This window comes from Bubalus bubalis, chromosome 15, assembly GCF_019923935.1.
Source record: "Bubalus bubalis isolate 160015118507 breed Murrah chromosome 15, NDDB_SH_1, whole genome shotgun sequence".
In the NCBI taxonomy this organism is placed as follows: Eukaryota; Metazoa; Chordata; class Mammalia; order Artiodactyla; family Bovidae; genus Bubalus; species Bubalus bubalis.
In genome coordinates, this window is record NC_059171.1 from 45755510 (window position 1) to 45772797 (window position 17288).

Consider the following 17288-nt stretch of genomic DNA (forward strand, 5'->3'; position numbering starts at 1 on the left):
GAAGCTGGTGTGAAAGCTACTGCACAAATACAAGTAACATTCATGCATGTGGCTTAGTGTGTTTGCTCTTTTGGTTTCAGGAATTTCTTCCGATTTCAAAAATCTAAGATTCCACTCCTTGCTCTCCACAGAGCGCCGATGTGATACCTGCTTGGACTAAACCCATATGAATCAGGAAGCTTACAGCAGGGCACCACTCAGTTGGAGGATGGTGTCTTCTTCTGAGTCTGTCTTTCATGGCCTTTCTTTTGAGTAGGAGTGCCTGGACTTCTTTCTGTGACAGCTTTTTTTTTTTTTTTAATATGGAACACTTCACAAATTTGCATGTCATCCTTGTGCAGGGGCCATGCTAATCTTCTCTGTATTGTTCCAATTTTAGGATATGTGCTGCCAAATGAATCGAGCATGACAGCTATATTTTTTTAAAAAAGCAAAAGTATGGGAATTTCCTGGTAACCCTGGGCTTAGGGCTCTGTGCTTTCACTGCCAAGGCCCGGGTTCAATCTTTAGTCAGGGAACTGCTGCTAAGTCGCTTCAGTCGTGTTCAACTCTGTGCGACCCCATAGACAGCAGCCCACCAGGCTCCCCCGTCCCTGGGATTCTCCAGGCAAGAACACTGGAGTGGGTTGCCATTTCCTTCTCCAATGCATGAAAGTGAAAAGTGAAAGTGAAGTCGCTCAGTTGTGTCTGACTCCTAGCGACCCCATGGACTGCAGCCCACCAGGCCCCTCTGTCCATGGGATTTTCCAGGCAAGAGTACTGGAGTGGGTTGCCATTGCCTTCTCCGAGTCAGGGAACTAAAATCCTGCAAACCACACAGCAAAAAAGTAAATAAGTAAAATAAGCAAAAGCAAACACTTTCAGGCCTCTGGAAGCCCAAACCCAGAACAGAACAGCATCCGTTCTTCCATGCTTAGTTGGTCAAACAGAGCCATAAAGCCATTGCAGATTCAGTGGTGGACAAGTAGGCTTCACTTCTTGATTGGAGGAGGAATATGCCTGCATCAGGATGAGATGAACTGTTGAAGACTAGCCTTGTGAACAGGGCTTCCCAGGTGATGCTAGTGGTAAGGGACCTGGCTGCTAATGTAGGAAACGTAAGAGATGAGGGTTCGATCCCTGGGTTGGGAAGATCCCCTGGAGGAGGGCATGTCAATCCACTCTGGTATTCTTGCCTGGAGAATTCCATGGACAAAGGAGCCTGGTGGGCTAAGGTCCTAGGGTAGAAAAGAGTCAGACGTGACTGGAGCAACTTAGCACGCACCCACACATTCTTGTGAACCACATACCAGAGTGTCTGACTGAATGTGGAAAAATCAGACACTGAAGTCAAAGGGTTAGTCTAGGGTGGTTACCCAAGCAGAGTTGTATCTAACAGCCAAAATGACTCAACATGAGAGAGGGCACCTAATACGTGTTGTTGTTCAGTCATTCAGTCATCACCATGGACTGCAACACACCAGGCTTCCCTGTTCTTCACCATCTCCCTGAGTTTGCTCAAATTCATGTCCATTGAGTTGCTGATGCCATCCAACCATCTCATCCTCTGTCATCCCCTTCTCCCGCCTTCAATCTTTCCCAGCATCAGGATCTTTTCTAATGAGCCAACTCTTCAAATCATGTGGCCAAAGTATTGGAGCTTCAGCTTCAACGTCGGTCCTTCCAATGAATATTCAGGGTTGATTTCCTTAAGGATTGTCCTGTTTGATCTCCTTGCAGTCCAAAGGACTTAAGAGTCTTCTCCAGCACCACAATTCAAAAGCATCAATTCCTCGGCTCTTAGCCTTCTTTATAGTCCAGCTCTCACATCCATACATGACTACAGGAAAACCCATAGCTTTGACTATTCATTTGTTCTAGCTACATTTCAAATCCTTAGCAGCCACCTGTGGCTGTGCTGTGCCGTGCTCAATTGCTTCAGTCATGTCTGGCTGTTTGCAACCCCATGGACTGTAGCCCACCAGGCTCCTCTGTCCACAGGATTCTCCAGGCAAGAATACTGGAGTGGGTTGCTGTGCCAGAATACAAATGTTTCTGTCAAGTAGAAAATCAAGTAGAAGGAGACAACATAAAGAACAACAGTTGAGAGTAGGTAGACTGTTCTGCATATGGCATTTTCCTGTTAGCTGGCTGTGAGATGGTCAAATAGGAACTTCTACAACCTTTGTAGCTGGGGGGAATGTTTAGCTTTTACACAACAAGCACCGTGGAGGCCCAAGTGTCTTCCCCAAAGGTCTTTCATCCTGACCAGACTAATGTAGAATCTATCCTCCCACTAAAAGGATGAGATCATAAAATACCCCTTTCATTACCACAACCTGGGCAGAACCCAGAAGCAGATGGCCAGACAATATGGAAGCTCTAATTAGGGAGAGAAAACTGCAGGACCTCCAAAATAGAAGGAGACATCTTCCCTTGGTAGTAACTAAGCAGTTGTAGGCATTTTGCAGAGCATTTTGGAAGAAAATAAAGGCTTATTTTTGTCTGAGTGTGCTATACAAGGTTCTGGTGAAATTCTACTGCTCCAAGTGCTTTTTTTTTAAAACCATACATTCCACAGGGAAGTATTTTTGGGTTTGATTTTTAAAGGCTTTGAAGAACTTCTGCTATTCCTAACCCTGGAAGGACTGAAAGTGAAAAACATTTCAATTTTATGCACTTAATGTTCTGTGGTCCACGCAGACTCTCTTGACAACCTCTAGTAGTATTATGACAGCAGCAAAGGTAATAATAATAAGCAGCTGGTATTTAAGAGAGACATTTAGCTTTTGTAAATGGATGTTCACATTTATTATTTATTTTTATCTTAGTTTGTCTCCTTGGTGGAGCTGGGTTTCCCATGGCTCATGCAACTCTAGATATGCTGTAAGTATCAGAAACTGTGAAACAGGAAATTCCCTAGTGGTCCAGTGGTTAAGACTTGTGCTTTCACTGACAAGGGCCAGGGTTCAATCCCTGATTGGGGAACTAAGATCCTGCAAGCCATGGTTAGCCAAAAACAACAAAAAAAGAGAAGCTGTGCAAAAGGAAACGATGGCATTCTTGTGCGTATTTCCTTTTAATTATTTGGGCATTTTATTATTCTCTTCTCCAGTTTGAAAGTTCACTATTTTTAGTGAAAAGCAAAAAACATCACATTTGGAAGGCAAAATTTAATTAGAACCTAAAAATGCTAGTTTTGTTCTTCTATTGAGAGTCATTATTTCAGTAGTTCCTGTATGTGTTCCCATTAACACACAAAATGAAAAGTTGTGTGTTATGGGTTTAATTAGGCTTACTATTTAAACTGTGTGTTCAGAGATTATTAAGGTTTATTTAAAGCTAATGAGTACAGTGGTCTTTAGTAGTTGACTCAGAGAGAAGGAGAGAAAGGGTTGAGGGAGCCCATTCCTAACTCTCCCACTTTGGAGAGCTGCTGTGGAGCACGGCTATAAAGACCCCCTACCCCTGAACTGGGACTGCCCTAGTGGTCTGGTGGTTAGGACGCCTTACTCCCAAGGCAGGGGGCATGGGTTCAGTCCCTGGCTGGGGAAGATCCCGTATGCCCAGTGGCCTGGCCCAAAAAAAAAAAAAAAAAAAAAAATCCCCAGCGGTTCCCAGATTGCAGATCAGGACTGTGTGGAGCCTAAAGCTGTCACTCCTTCAGGGACTCAGAAGGGGTCTTGTAATGAGATGCTCTGAAGCTAATGCTATACAGTTTTTTTAAAAAAACTATGTTAAGTAGTTTTTATGTTAAGTTTTTATGTTAAGTAGTTTTTAAGTATGTTAAGTAGTTTTAAGTATGGAGAAGGCAAGGGCAACCCACTCCAGTACTCTTGCCTTGAAAATCCCATGGACGGAGGAGTCTGGTGGGCTGCAGTCCATGGGGTCGCTAAGAGTCGGGCATGACTGGGCGACTTCACTTTCACTTTTCACTTTCATGCATTGGAGAAGGAAATGGCAACCTACTCCAGTATTCTTGCCTGGAGAATCCCAGGGACAGAGGAGCCTAGTGGTGTGCTGTCTATGGGGCCGCTCAGAGTCGGACACGACTGAAGCGTCTTAGCAGTAGCGGCAGTAAGTATGTTTAGTCTATTCCTGAACATGGTACAAATATGGATTTCTTTATTTTCTATTGGAAAAACACCAGTTGACCAGTTAATCTGCAGCCTTAACTAATCTCCTAGGTGATAGCACTAAAGAATTTTCTTCAAAAAAATAAGGAAACATTTGAGAGGTATCAACCCACAAAAATGTTACAAAAGAAAAAAATACTGTTAAGGTTGTGATAAAAGTGATATCAAGTGACTCAGTTTTGTTTTTGTATCCGACAACAACCGTTGTATCCAACTCTTCTGCGACTCCATGGACTATAGATCACCAGGCTCCTCTGTCCATGGGATTACCCAGGCAAGAATACTGGAGTGGGTTGCCATTTCCTTCTCCACTCTGTACAGTTTCATAGGTAGTGGGTCCTGCTGGGGCTGGAAGAGTGATGAGGACTGGGCTCCACTGAGCAAGACAGGTGAGTGGGAAGAAAGACTGGTGATGATAGATGGGAGCCAGTCTTCCAGAAAGATTGCTTTCCAAAACAAAAATGAATACTCTATTTTTATTTTTCCAATTTTTAGTCACAGCAATTCGAAAATAGCAACAATTATAGGGCACATTTCATGCCTGGACAGAAAACTTGAACAAAGTGAAAAATGGTCTCTGGGTCTTTCTGATACTTGAATATTTTCTGCCTATTATTTTGCTCTTTTTGAAAAATAAACCTAAATTGTAGTGAAATAGTATCAACTGAAATTTGACTCTGTTTTGGGCATTTTTTTTGTCACAGGTTTAAAAGGAAAGAAATTACAAATTTGAGATGAGGTAGAGTAAAAAGTTACACAGCAGCACTCAATCTGGTTGTCTTTTCCCTGCCTGAACCCAGCAGGGAAATTTCAGAAGCCTCAACACAGCTAAAGACTTTGGAGAAGAGAGTAGGTTGCTGTTCAGGAAAGCGGTGACTCCTCATGCCGCTGTGCTGAGAGGGTTACCTGACAGTAGCTGAAGACAATGGTGTAAGTGGCAATAAGAAAACATTTGTCAGCTCTCATTTATTCTCTGAGCCTTAGCCTGAATGTTTCATCCTCTAGAGACCTTCCCAGGAACCGCTGAGTGCTTATCCTCTGATCTCCCTTGCTCAAATTTTTCTCAGGCTACTCAATGACTTGCTCATTTAACCTTTAAGTCCAGAAGGATAAGGAGTATGCTTTAAGGCTTCCCACCAACCCCTCTTTGCTTTTTAACACATCCCCCCACCCTCAGTTGCTAACTGGTTTATGATAGACTTTAAAAAATTCTATGGAGGCATCACCATTTACATAAAATAAGATGCACTCATTTTAAGGCACTTCTATGGATTTTTGATAAAGGTGTATGCCTATGCAACCAATAATTGCCTTTTTCTTTCAACACTTTAAATGTTTCACTTCATTTTCTTCTTGCACATGTGGTTTGTGATGTAATTTTTATCTGTGATTTTTATCCTTGTTCCTCTAGAGGTAAGGTGCTTTTTATTCTGAGAGATGTTGCTTGCTTAGTAATGGCCAACACTTTTACTAATATAACAGTATCAGACACTTCATGTATGAATTCTGTAATGTTCACACAGCCCTATGAGGCAGGGTCTTTTATTACATTTACAGAATAGGCAACAGAGAGGTTAAGCAATTTTCCCAAAGTCACACAGGTGTGATGGTCAGAGGCAGGTCTTGGACTAGACACTCTGAATCCAGTGTCTACCCTCTAAATCCATACACTCCAGTATCTGTGGCTTAGAGATAGGCTCCGAGGAACAAAGCCAGATAAAAGGAAGACTTTTCCAGCGTTTATAGAGCAATAATAACAAGCAAATTTTCTGTGGAGTCATTGCTATTCTCAGAAATCACAGATGTGTAAAAGAGAATTTAGAGATCACTCAGGCCAATGCTTTCATTTTTACAAAGGAACGGAAACCCAGAAAAACCAAACGCTACAGAGTCAAATGTGGTAAGAACAAGTTGTTGTTGTTTTTTTTAAATACTCCGAAGTCGCAGATAAAATGAGTTTTAATTTAAAGATACAAAGTTAAATAAAAGAAGAAATTTCTTGATAGAGCAGTTAAGCACCGGAGCAAAGAAAATTATGGACGCTCTTCAATTTCCCTAATGATTGAAGAGGTGTTTGCCTAAAACAGAGGCAATAAACCTGGGACAGGTAGCCATCTGTTGTTTTCTCTGTCCAGTTTCCATTCACTCTTCCCTTAGCAATGACATCCTGGTTTTCCTCAGGGAAACACTGCCCTCCCACCCTCTCTGTCCACGTCCATACTTGGGTGAGGAAGATCTTTCCCAACCCAGCCAACCAAGGCTGGGCCAGTCAGCTCTGCATTCCCTTGGGTGCAGTGATTGTTCAGCATTGGACACAGCATACAGGCGAGGAGATTCATGTCTGGGAATATTAGTGAGGCATACGTTCTCATTCGAGTTTCTGAGAGAACACTTTTGTTGGGAAGAAACTGCTTGAGAACGGAGCCAACATAGAGAAAGCAGAGGTGACAAAGGGTATCATTTGAGCTGCTGGATCCAGCCCTGCCTAAGACAGAAGTCCCTGCATTGTTGGATTCTTGAGTCCATATGATTGTAGTCATCGGGAACGTTTATCTGGTGCTTCTTAAGTGTCAGACAATGCTGTAGGCGCTGTAGGTGAGTTATCTCATTTAGTTCTCACAACAGCCCTATTAAACTTATTATTTCCACTCTACAGAGGTGACAACTGTGGAATGGAAGGGTTAAATCAGTTGCGTAAGGTACAAAGGTAATAAATAGTGGACAGGAATTTGAATTCAGGCCATCCAACTCTTAGATTCAAATTTTTAACCATCTACATTTTCATCAGAGTCTGAAAAACAGCTCTGGAGACTTCCATGGTGGTCTAGTGGGTACGAGTCTGTGCTTCCACTGCAGGGCCTGTCGGTTTGATCCCTGGTCAGGGAACTAAGATCCTGCATGTAGCTCAATGTGGCCAAAAATAAATAAAATTGAGTAAAATAAAATAAAAACCCAGCTCTGATTCAAAAAAAGACTAAAACCCACTACCATACACTTTTAACGTAGAGGAAATAAATTGTTCCAGATCTCTTCTATGATGATAGCTGCAATTTTATATTGCATTGCTTTCATAGTTTGCAAAAAAAAAAAGAAAAAAAACACGAGAGCTGACTTCATTTTTAAGTCTTTGCATCCTGGTTCATCTGAACAAAGAGAATGGTTCAAACTTGCTAAAGCAATCTTTTCCTTCACACATTTAAATCAGCCTGATTTTTCTATTGATGATTAAGCCACTAATAATATTTTGGGTTTTGGAATTGCTTGGCCCATTTAAAAATTCGTGTATCCTCTGAGTCCCCTCGCTGTTCACTTTTAACTATCACAACATTGTTAACTGGCTGTGCTGTGCTTAGTCGCTCAGTCGTGTCCCATAGACACAACTCCATGTTTGGCCCACCAGGCTCCTCTGTCAGTGGGGATTCTCCAGGCAAGAATACTGGAGTGGGTTGCCATGACCTCCTCCAGGGAATCTTCCCAACCCAGGGATCAAACCCAGGTCTCCCGCATTGCAGGTGGATTCTTTACCATCTAAGCCACCAAGGAAGCCTACAAATACTAGAGTGGGTAACCTATCCCTTCTCCAGGGGATCTTCCCGACCCAGGAAACCGGGGTCTCCTGCATTGCAGGCAAATTCTTTACCAGCTGAGCTACCAGGAAAGCCCTGTTAATGGGGTATACCCCAATAAAAAATAAAAAATTTTAAGTTTGGAAAAAATAAAAAAAAATTGCAGCCTCATTGTTAATCAACTATACTCCAAAATAAAAGAAAAGTATTTTTTAAAAATTGCAGCCTGAAAGGCAGTGTAGACCATTTCTCAGAACTAAAGGAATTCCCTCTAGTGCAAGTCCCTTATTTCCTGGGTCTCTGCTTCCATCTTTATTGGTCTTTCTGAGGGTGGCTCATTCATAAAACAGTTACATTTATGAAGTCTCCGAAATGGGCTTCTGTTCTCACAAAGACGAAATGGTTCTTTGGAGAATAATGGCTGATTACCTGTTCAGCGAGAGCAAAGTTTTCCATTTGCACAAAGAAGAATTTTTAGCCTGTTTTAATGAAATTTCTTTCAGTGCTTCAATATCTAGGAATTTCCCAGGGCAATTTCAAGTAAACTTAAGAGAAAATTCAAGGGCCTAGAAAATGTTTATGAGAGGTGGTTTTGGAGGCACATTTGGAAGCAGAATGTTCTCAGTTCAGAGTCAGCACTGCAGGGCATAGAATCCATTGCCTTACCTTCCCCTGCTCCTCAGTCCTTTTTACCTTGTAAATATTTCCTGTTACACTCTGACCCTGACACAGAGGTAAGAGCAAGGTGGGCTGTGATCAGGGTTAAAGAAAAGGAAGGAAGATGAGCCCGGATGCAGCACCCCTACCTCCATGTCATGCATATCTCTGTTTAGATTACCTGTTACTCTCTTGTATCCAGCTGCAGCCTTTGCCATGTTGACTTAAAAAAAAATTTGCACCATGTGAGAATTGAGAGTTAAGTTTTATTTGGGGGCAAAATGAGAACCACAACCTGGGAAACAGCCCTTCGGATAGCTCTGAGAAACTACTCCAGAAAGGCAGGGGGGAAGGTCAGCATATATGTAATTTTGGTGCAGGGGAAATACATGCAACCAGACACCTATTTTTCCAGACGGTTTTTCTAGTCTCATGAAGCTTTCTGCTAGTCACAAGAAACGGTTGTCACCATGAAGGATTTCCATGCTTTTCTAGATGTGCTGAGATACAAGAATTGGGCTCATAAAATCAGCCCCTGAAAATATCTATCAGAAAACCTGTCCTGTCAGTTTCCCCGCCCCTGCCCCCTGGGACAGAGTACCTCATTTCTTCTCTCCACCCTGAACTCCTTCAGGGGGTGTTGAAGGTCAGCATCTGCAGCAGCACATGATTTAATCCTTATAGAGATAGATGGCAAGGGCCCGTGGCAAGTGCCAATTTGTAGTTAGACACCCACTTTACTGAAACTTTTTCAACTTTTTTTTTTAAGTTTCAAGTGAAAAAAATCCAAATTGCGCAAAAAATTTACAGCAAAAAGTACTACATCTCCTCCCCCATTCAGCTCTTAATGCTCCAGACTTTCCCAGAGGCAACTCTGGTTACCATTTTCCTTTTTAGTTAGGAACTTGTTTTCAAAGTGGTGATCTAGGGACTTCCCTGGTGGTCCAGTGGTTAAGAATCCACCTTCCTGTGCAGGGGATGCAGGTTCAATTGCTGGTCAGGGGACTACGATGCCACATGCCTCAGGGCAGCTAAGCCCACGTGCATCTCTACTAGAGACCCCACAGGCTGCAAGTAAGATCTGACACAGTAAAAAATAAATACTTTTTTTTTTAAAAAAAGAAGTACTAGCTACCTTAAATTTATTTACTTTCTTTTTTTTAAAACAACTTTATGGAATTTATTCTCTGTACTGGGATTAGTGTAACCACCTGGATATTCATGGTGCAGGGAAGGAAAGACTTTCTCTCTACCCTCCTAGATTTGATAGCTGGATCTATGAAACAAACTGACAATGGGCAAATTGATAGGCGAAAATGTCTACAAATTTATTTTTATTTTTTTAGGCTGAGCCCTGTGGCATGTGGGGTCTTTGTTCCCCAACTAGAGATTGGATCCATGCCTCCTGCATTGGGAACATGGAGTCTTAACCACTGGACTACCAGGGAAGTCCCTACAAATTTATTAATTTTTAATATTACATGCACAAGGACATCACATGATAAATGAAAAAGTGAATATCCAAAAAAAAAAAAAAAATCCAGGAGATTTGAGAGCTTATGTAACATTTTAACTGGGGAAGATGAGAGATATTGGCCTTTTAGGGGAGAATAAGTGAGTTTTAGTGATGATGGATGAATGGGTGCCAAGAAGGATAGATGGGAAGTATAACAGTTTGTGACAAAGTTTGTCTGGGTGTAGTATCAATTTCTAGTCTCCTCCCCATGAGAAGAGTCCAGTCTCCCCCGGTTGATGAAAGGGGGATGGGAGGATGGGGAAAATTTGTTGGGAGGGGTCTTATGACAATGGAGTTCTTTTGAAGGATCTGTCTTTAGGCAGATAGGAGAGTTCAGAGAAAGCCTTTCCCTACATTTGCTATTCTTTAACTACTTTCAGCTCAAAATAAGTCAATACATGAGCCTATTTGGGGTGGCAAGTCCTAAATTCCTTCAAAGGACATTTAGGTCTCTTCAGTGTTGCTCTTTTAAACTAGGCTACAGTGGGATTTCCCTAGTGAGCCAGTGGTTAAGACTGCTTCTGCTGCAGGGGGTGCTGGTTCAATCACTGGTTGGGGAATTAAGATCTCATGTGCTGTGCTGTGTTGCCAAAATTAAAAAAAAAAAAAAACCTAAAATAAACTAGGCTGCAGTGAACTTCATACACACGTATTTTTGCTCATATGGGAACATTTCTTTAAGATAAATTCCTAAAGTATGCATTCCTAGGGCAAATCAAATTTTCATCTTTTAATAGATATTGCTAAGTTTTCCTCCAAATAATTTTGAAAATTTATTTATGTTTGGCTGCACTAGGTCTTCCTTGCTGTGCTCGAGCTTTCTCTAGTTGCAGTAAGTGGGGGCTACTCTTCTTGACTGTGCGTGGGCCTCTCATAGTGGTGGCTTCTCTTGTGCTGGAGCATAGGCTCTGGGTTTGCCAGCTTTAGTAGCCGTGGCTCGTGGGCTTAGTTGCCTTGCAGCATGTGGGATCTTAATTCCTGGACCAGGGATTGAACCCCAGGTCCCCTGCATTGGCAGGCAGATTCCTAACTACTAGACCATCAGGGATGTCCCTCCTCCGTATAATTTATATGAATTGATACTCCTACAGTGTATAAGAATGTCATTTTTTTTTATGTTCTAGATATTAGGAGATACAAGAATTAGGCTTATAAAATTTGCTCCTGAAATTATCTATCTGAAGACTTGTTTTGCCAGTTTTTCCCAGAGCACAGAGTGCCTTATTTTTGCTCTCCATCCTGAACACCTTTTTGGAGAGATGCTGAAGGTCAGCAGCTGCAACAGCACATGATTTAATCCTGGTAGAGGTAGATGGCATGTGTGAAGCTTACTGAAATGAATTAGAAATACCCCAGAATAATAGGATAGTTAATTCTTAATTAACCAGCAACTAACCCTAACCCTAAGTTCAGTTCAGTTGCTCAGTCGTGTCTGATTTTTTGCGACCCCGTGGACTGCAGCACACCAGACTTCCATTACCAGCTCCCAGAGCTTGCTCAGACTCCTGACCATTGAGTATGTGATGCCATCCAACCATCTCATTGTCTGTTGCCCCTTCTCCTTCTGCCTTCAATCTTTCCCAGCATCAGGATTAGTTTCTAAGGAGTCAGTTCTAAGGAGTCATGTAATCTTTTTGAGTAGTTAGTTGGTATGTCAATCCTAAAGGAGATCAATGCTGCATATTCTTTGGAAAGACTGATGCTGAAGCTGAAACTCCAATACTTTGGCCACCTTATGTGAAGAGCAGACTCATTGGGAAAAACCTTGATGCCGGGAAAGATTGAAGACAGGAGGAGAAGGGGATGGCAGAGGATGAGATGGTTGGGTGGCATCACCAACTCGATGGACATAAGTTTGAGCAAGTTCCAGGAGATGGTGAAGGATAGGGAAGCCTGGCTTGCTGTAGTCCATGGGGTCCCTAAGAGTCAGACACGACTGAGTGACTGGACGACAACAACAACAACAGTTTGTGTGTGTGTGTGTGTGCTCAGTCATGTCTGACTCTATGAGACCCCATGAACTGTAGCCCACCAGGCTCCTCTGTCCATGGAATTCTCCAGGCAAGAATACTGGATTGCGTCACCATTCCCTTCTCCAGGGGATCTTCCAAATAAGACAACAGGCCCAAAACAGAGCTGCTTATATTACATCCCACATCACCAAGCTGAAATTTGATTACAGTTTCGCCTCCTCCAGAAATGGAATCTTAAACCAGGTCCATTAGAAATCCCCTGATCAGCACTAGTTAGATCATCTGCCTTATAGATGTCCCCTGTTGTCCCCAAAATGAAAATAACTTGCAATCACCAACGCATTTTTTGAACTTAATATAACTTCATTGTTCCCATTCCCTTCTGCATATGAAAGTTTTTAATTTTGGACAGCTCCTCTGAGATCCTTGCTATCTGCTAGACTGGATGCTGTCTGATTCGAAGGGATCTTTGCTCAAATAAACTCTTAGAGTTTTCAACATGCTTTTTAAACTTTTTATCTTTTAACAAGAGGAACATTATTTAAACTTTACCAAAGAAAGCAATTCTAACAGACTCATTCTGTGTCATCATTCTGAAAGGGACGAGTAAAGGTCACTCTAAAACATGCCACTTTGTTGTGTGAATTATTTTTAGCTGAAGGCAGCAAACTCAGGAAACACTTTTACTTCTCCCTTAACTACATAAAAGAATATAGATGGGGACCTGGCCAGACATTATTATTATTATTATTGTGGCCTCGCAGCTGGTGGGATCTTAGTTCCTGGACCTGGGATCAAACCCAGGCCCCTGGCACTGAGAGCACCAGGTCCTAACCACTGGACCATCAGGGAATTTCTTATTACTGGAAAATGACTCTTTATTAGAAATTCTTATCTGCAAGGCAAGGGAGACATCTAATTACCAAACATCTATTTTTCTTATTGGCCTGTGAATTACCTTCCTCACACTTGAAACCCTGGGTCCCACCCCACTCCTTAGTTCAGGATAATATGCACGTTTCAACTCCCTGACTGTCTTTGAGGTCTCCTATTTTTTATGGGGCTCCCAAGTATACAAAGTTCCATTTTTTTCTTATATTAATCTATCTTATGTCAGTTAAATTACTAGACCAGCCAAAGAAGGGTGAAAGGAAAAATTTTTTCTACCCTAGTAGTTCTGACTCTTACTTCTTCTTCGTTGTTAGTCTAGGTAAGTTGTTCCCCGCCACTTCCCTGGTGGCTCAGTGGTAAAGAATCTGCCTGCAATGCAGAAGATGTGAATCCGATCCCTGGGTCAGGACGATCCAGGGATGAGATGGAACTGGCAACCCATCCCAGTATTCTTGCCTGGGAAATCCCATGGACAGAGGAGCCTGGTGGGCTACGGTCCATGGGGTCGCAAAGAGTTGGACATAACTTAGTGGCTAAACAACAAGAAGTTGTTCTCAACTGTCTGGCAACATTTTTTTTCCATTAAAAAAAAAGCAAATTGGCTTTATTCATTGACTCAAGAAGGAGGCAGCATCCCATTTAGCAAGCAGGACGGCGTTCAGAGGCATTGCACAAGATGATGGTACGCATCTATAGGTAGAAAACTGCATGGGTCACGAAGGTTGTTAGCAAAAGAAAAGAAAGGATTGCTTCAGGATAGCTCATCTTCTTTTGCAGGGGGTGGGGCAGGGGGGCAGAGAATGGCAGGAGTTTTATTATTTCCTGACTAGAATCAGGAAATGCCAGTGGTTTAAAATTCCACTCCTGGGAGAGGTGGAAGCTGCAGTTAGATTGGGTATTAAGTCTAGGTGGGGCTTACCACAAATGACTCCATTTTGAATTTGTGTATTTCTTTTTAACAATTCACCCCTTTTGATCAAACTCTCAACCTGAGAGATGTGATAAAAATGTAGGCCTTGGTGTCACCCTCAGCCACCACTAGGTAGGCTCCGTAGTCCTCTCAGCTATATTGGTCTTTGATGTGGTGTCCATTGGTCGTGGCTTTTTGCTTAACCCTTGTGATGGTCACAGGTTATGGTTCCAGTTCACAGTCTCTAAGTCAGTCATTCTCTTTGTTCCCTTTTTGAGCTTCCTGTAGCAGGGTGATCGTTTGTCTGGTGGTCAGGGGCTTTGAAGAAGCATTTAAAGCTTTTGAGAGAATAACACATCAGGGGGATTTATTATCATAACTATAAGCAGGATAATTCCCAAGGTTTGAAGTATACTTCAGAGTCACACCTCGAAGTCTCAAACCAATCAAATAAGTCAAAGCAAGACCTTGTTGAGAGAGCCACTTTCTTCTTCTTTTTTGCCTCACAGCTTGCAGGATCTTAATACCCCCACAAGAGACTGAACCTGTGCCCTCTGCGTTGGAAGCATGAAGTCTTAACCACTGGACCACCAGGGTAGTCCTCCTGGCAACATTTTAAATTATTTCCATTGGGGAGTGCTACTGGTATCTAGTATTTGAGGATGAGGATGCTATTAAACATCCTATAATCACAGGATACCCCGTGACAACAAAGAATAGCTCCACTAAGATGAGAGTCGAGAATGCAAATGGATGATAAACACCTGTTTAGATAGAGAAAAATAGGGTTGAATGGCTCCCAAACCTAGAACTGAAGTGAAAGATGCTTTTTTTCTTTTTTAAATATATTTATTTTTTATTTATTTTATTTATTTATTTGTCTGCACTGGGTCTTAGCTGTGGCATGTGGGATCTAGTTTCCTGACCAGGGATGAAACCTGGGCCCCTTGCATTGGAGTGTGGAGTCTCAGCCACTGGACCACCAGGGAAGTCCTAAAGATGTTTATTTCTGAGTTCAATACATTCTGCTTTGCTTCTTTTCTTCTCTAAATTTTGGGCAGAAATGCTCCCTTCATTTCAAGATTCTAATTTGTTCAAAATTAACCTAGGGTATTAGCCAACTGTGGGATCCAGGTCTGCTGACATGCATACCTTTACTTCTCTCTTTTAAAAACAACCAGAAAATAATTATTATATTTTGGCTGCACAGTATGGCTTGTGGAATCTTAGTGCCCTGACCAGGAATTGAACCCTGCACCCTGGGCAGTGAAAGTGCAGAGTCCTCTTCCCTGGATGGCCAAGGAATTCCTAAGAACCAGATTATTATTGCTCCTTCACTTAAATCTTATTCTTCTTCCCTGCCTTATGATCTAGAGCAGTTAATAACTTTAAAAGATGTCTGCAACCACTCCATTTAATCTAGTGGGTGGAATAATTTTGAGGGGGAAACAATAGCTAATTTCCATTTTCATATTGCATCACAAAATGATGCACCTCCCGGTGTCTGTTAAAATGATCCTGAACAAGTCATATCTACCTTCAACACTAACGCCTCAAAAGTAAAATTGCTATTTTGTACATAACCTCATGCCTCATAAAAAAGATACTGTTATATCTATTTCAAGATTTTCTTCAATTTTCAGTTCTTACATAAGGAAAGAGTTGTTTGGTGACACCTGCCTAAGTTTTCTTCTAGCTGTCTATATATCATTCTATATCATTTTCAATATTATGTTTTGGCTTTTATTAATCATTTTTCCCATGTGTGTATGTGTATGTGTGGCATCATTAGAAATGCTTAAACTATGCTAATTGGGCACTTTGGGCTTAGTTGCTCAGTCGTGTCCGACTCTTTGTGACCCTGTGGACCGTAGCCCACCAGGCTCCTCTGTCCATGGGGATTCTCCAGGCAAGAATACTGGAGTGGATTGCCATGCCCTCCTTCAGGGGGTCTTCCCAATCCAGGGATCGAACCCAGGTCTACCGCAGTGCAGGTGGGTTTTTTACCGTCTGAACCACCAGGGAAGCGCGTTTTAGCTTAGTAACACTAAAACATTTGCTTATGAGCTTGTTGATGGCAGGGGCTATGAATCTCAGAGGCTGTTTTATCACAAAGTTCATGAAGCTAAAACCTTAGGGTGCCTAGTAGCTATAGTTCCTTCTTCTAAGCCTCATGTTCACCTCTAGGGACTTGGGGAGGAAGAAGCCTAAGCCACACACGAAAGTCATGACCTGCTGCTTTTGACTGGAAACTTTGGAAGCAAGAATACTATTTGAATAATTTAGATAAGAAATGAGGGTCTGAACTAGGACCCAACAAGACTCAAAGGAATGAAAATAATACATGGTAATTTAGAATTGCTTTTCATATGCATTGTGTGCTATTGTTTCCACTTGGCTTTGTATTACATGAAAGGAAAAAAGTTCACACTAGCTTAAATTGTAAAAGGAACTTATTGGGTCAAAAGAATTGATGCTTTGGAATTTGGTGTTAGAGAAGACTCTTGAGAGTCCCTTGGACTGCAAGGAGATCAAGTCCCGAATATTCATTGGAATAACTGATGCTGAAGCTGAAGCTCCAATACTTTGGTCACCTGATTCGAAGAGCCATCTCATTAGAAAAGACCCTGATGCTGGGAAAGATTGAAGGCAGGAGGAGAAGGGGATGACAGAGGACAAGATGGTTGGATGGCATCACTAACTCAGTGGACATGAGTTTGAACAAGCTCCAGGAGGTGGTGAAGGACAGGGAAACCCGGTGTGCTGCCATCCATGGGATCACAGAGTCGGGCACGACTGAGCGACTGAACACCAAAGTTGGTTCAGATGTGAAAACTCCAGGGCCAGTAATAACATCAAGTGTGTCCTGTTTCATAACTCAGGCCATGTGGTGACCACAGCCCACAATCTCTTCATCCCTCTACTCTACCGTCAGTGGGGACTTCATCTCTCATCACTTCCCTGAACGCTAACAACTCTAGACTCCTCTGCATCACTAAATTAGAGCTGCCTCAGTTTCAGGCTTCATGTCCTTGCATAACTTTGTGTTTCTCTTTAGGAAAAATCATAGGAAAAAAAATTACATACAAAGAAGTCTACGTTTTAGGTTGCAAAAGGAAATCACAACAAACTACAAATGTTAAAAGCTGACAAATATCAGATTATTACAAAATCAGCAGCATACTTTATTATTAGTTAACTGGCTGATATATATGTCTAGAATATCTTCTTTCTACATGTTAGGCTACATAATCTTTGAACAGGACTCCCCAGGTGGTACAGTGGTAAAGAATCTGCCTGCCATTGCAGGAGACCCAAGATACCTGGGTTCAATCCCTGGGGTGGGAAGATCCTCTGGAGTAGGAAATGGCAACCCACTCTAGTATTCTTGTCTGGAAAATTCCATGGACAGAGGAGCCTGGCAGGCTACAGTCCATGGGGTTGCAAAGAGTCAGACATGACTGAGCACACAATCTTTGAACATCTCTTCAAATGATGATTTTGTAATATTTTCTGTACAGAATATAGAAGTTAATTCAATCTTTCACCTATTAGAGTTGATTTTTAAATTTTATTATTACTTCCAGCTTATATACATTTTTTCCCCTACTGTTTCACAACTTGTTTTTGGAACTATCCCTTTTGCAAATTCCTCCATAG

At 42.0% G+C, this 17288-nt stretch overlaps 1 non-coding gene across 1 annotated transcript; it reads right to left on the reverse strand.

Moving 5' to 3' along the window:
* Positions 1-296: 296 nt before the first annotated feature.
* On the reverse strand, positions 297-407 carry LOC112579254. Its single transcript, XR_003103752.1, has one exon. It is a non-coding gene; the product is annotated as a U6 spliceosomal RNA (small nuclear RNA).
* Positions 408-17288: the final 16881 nt, after the last annotated feature.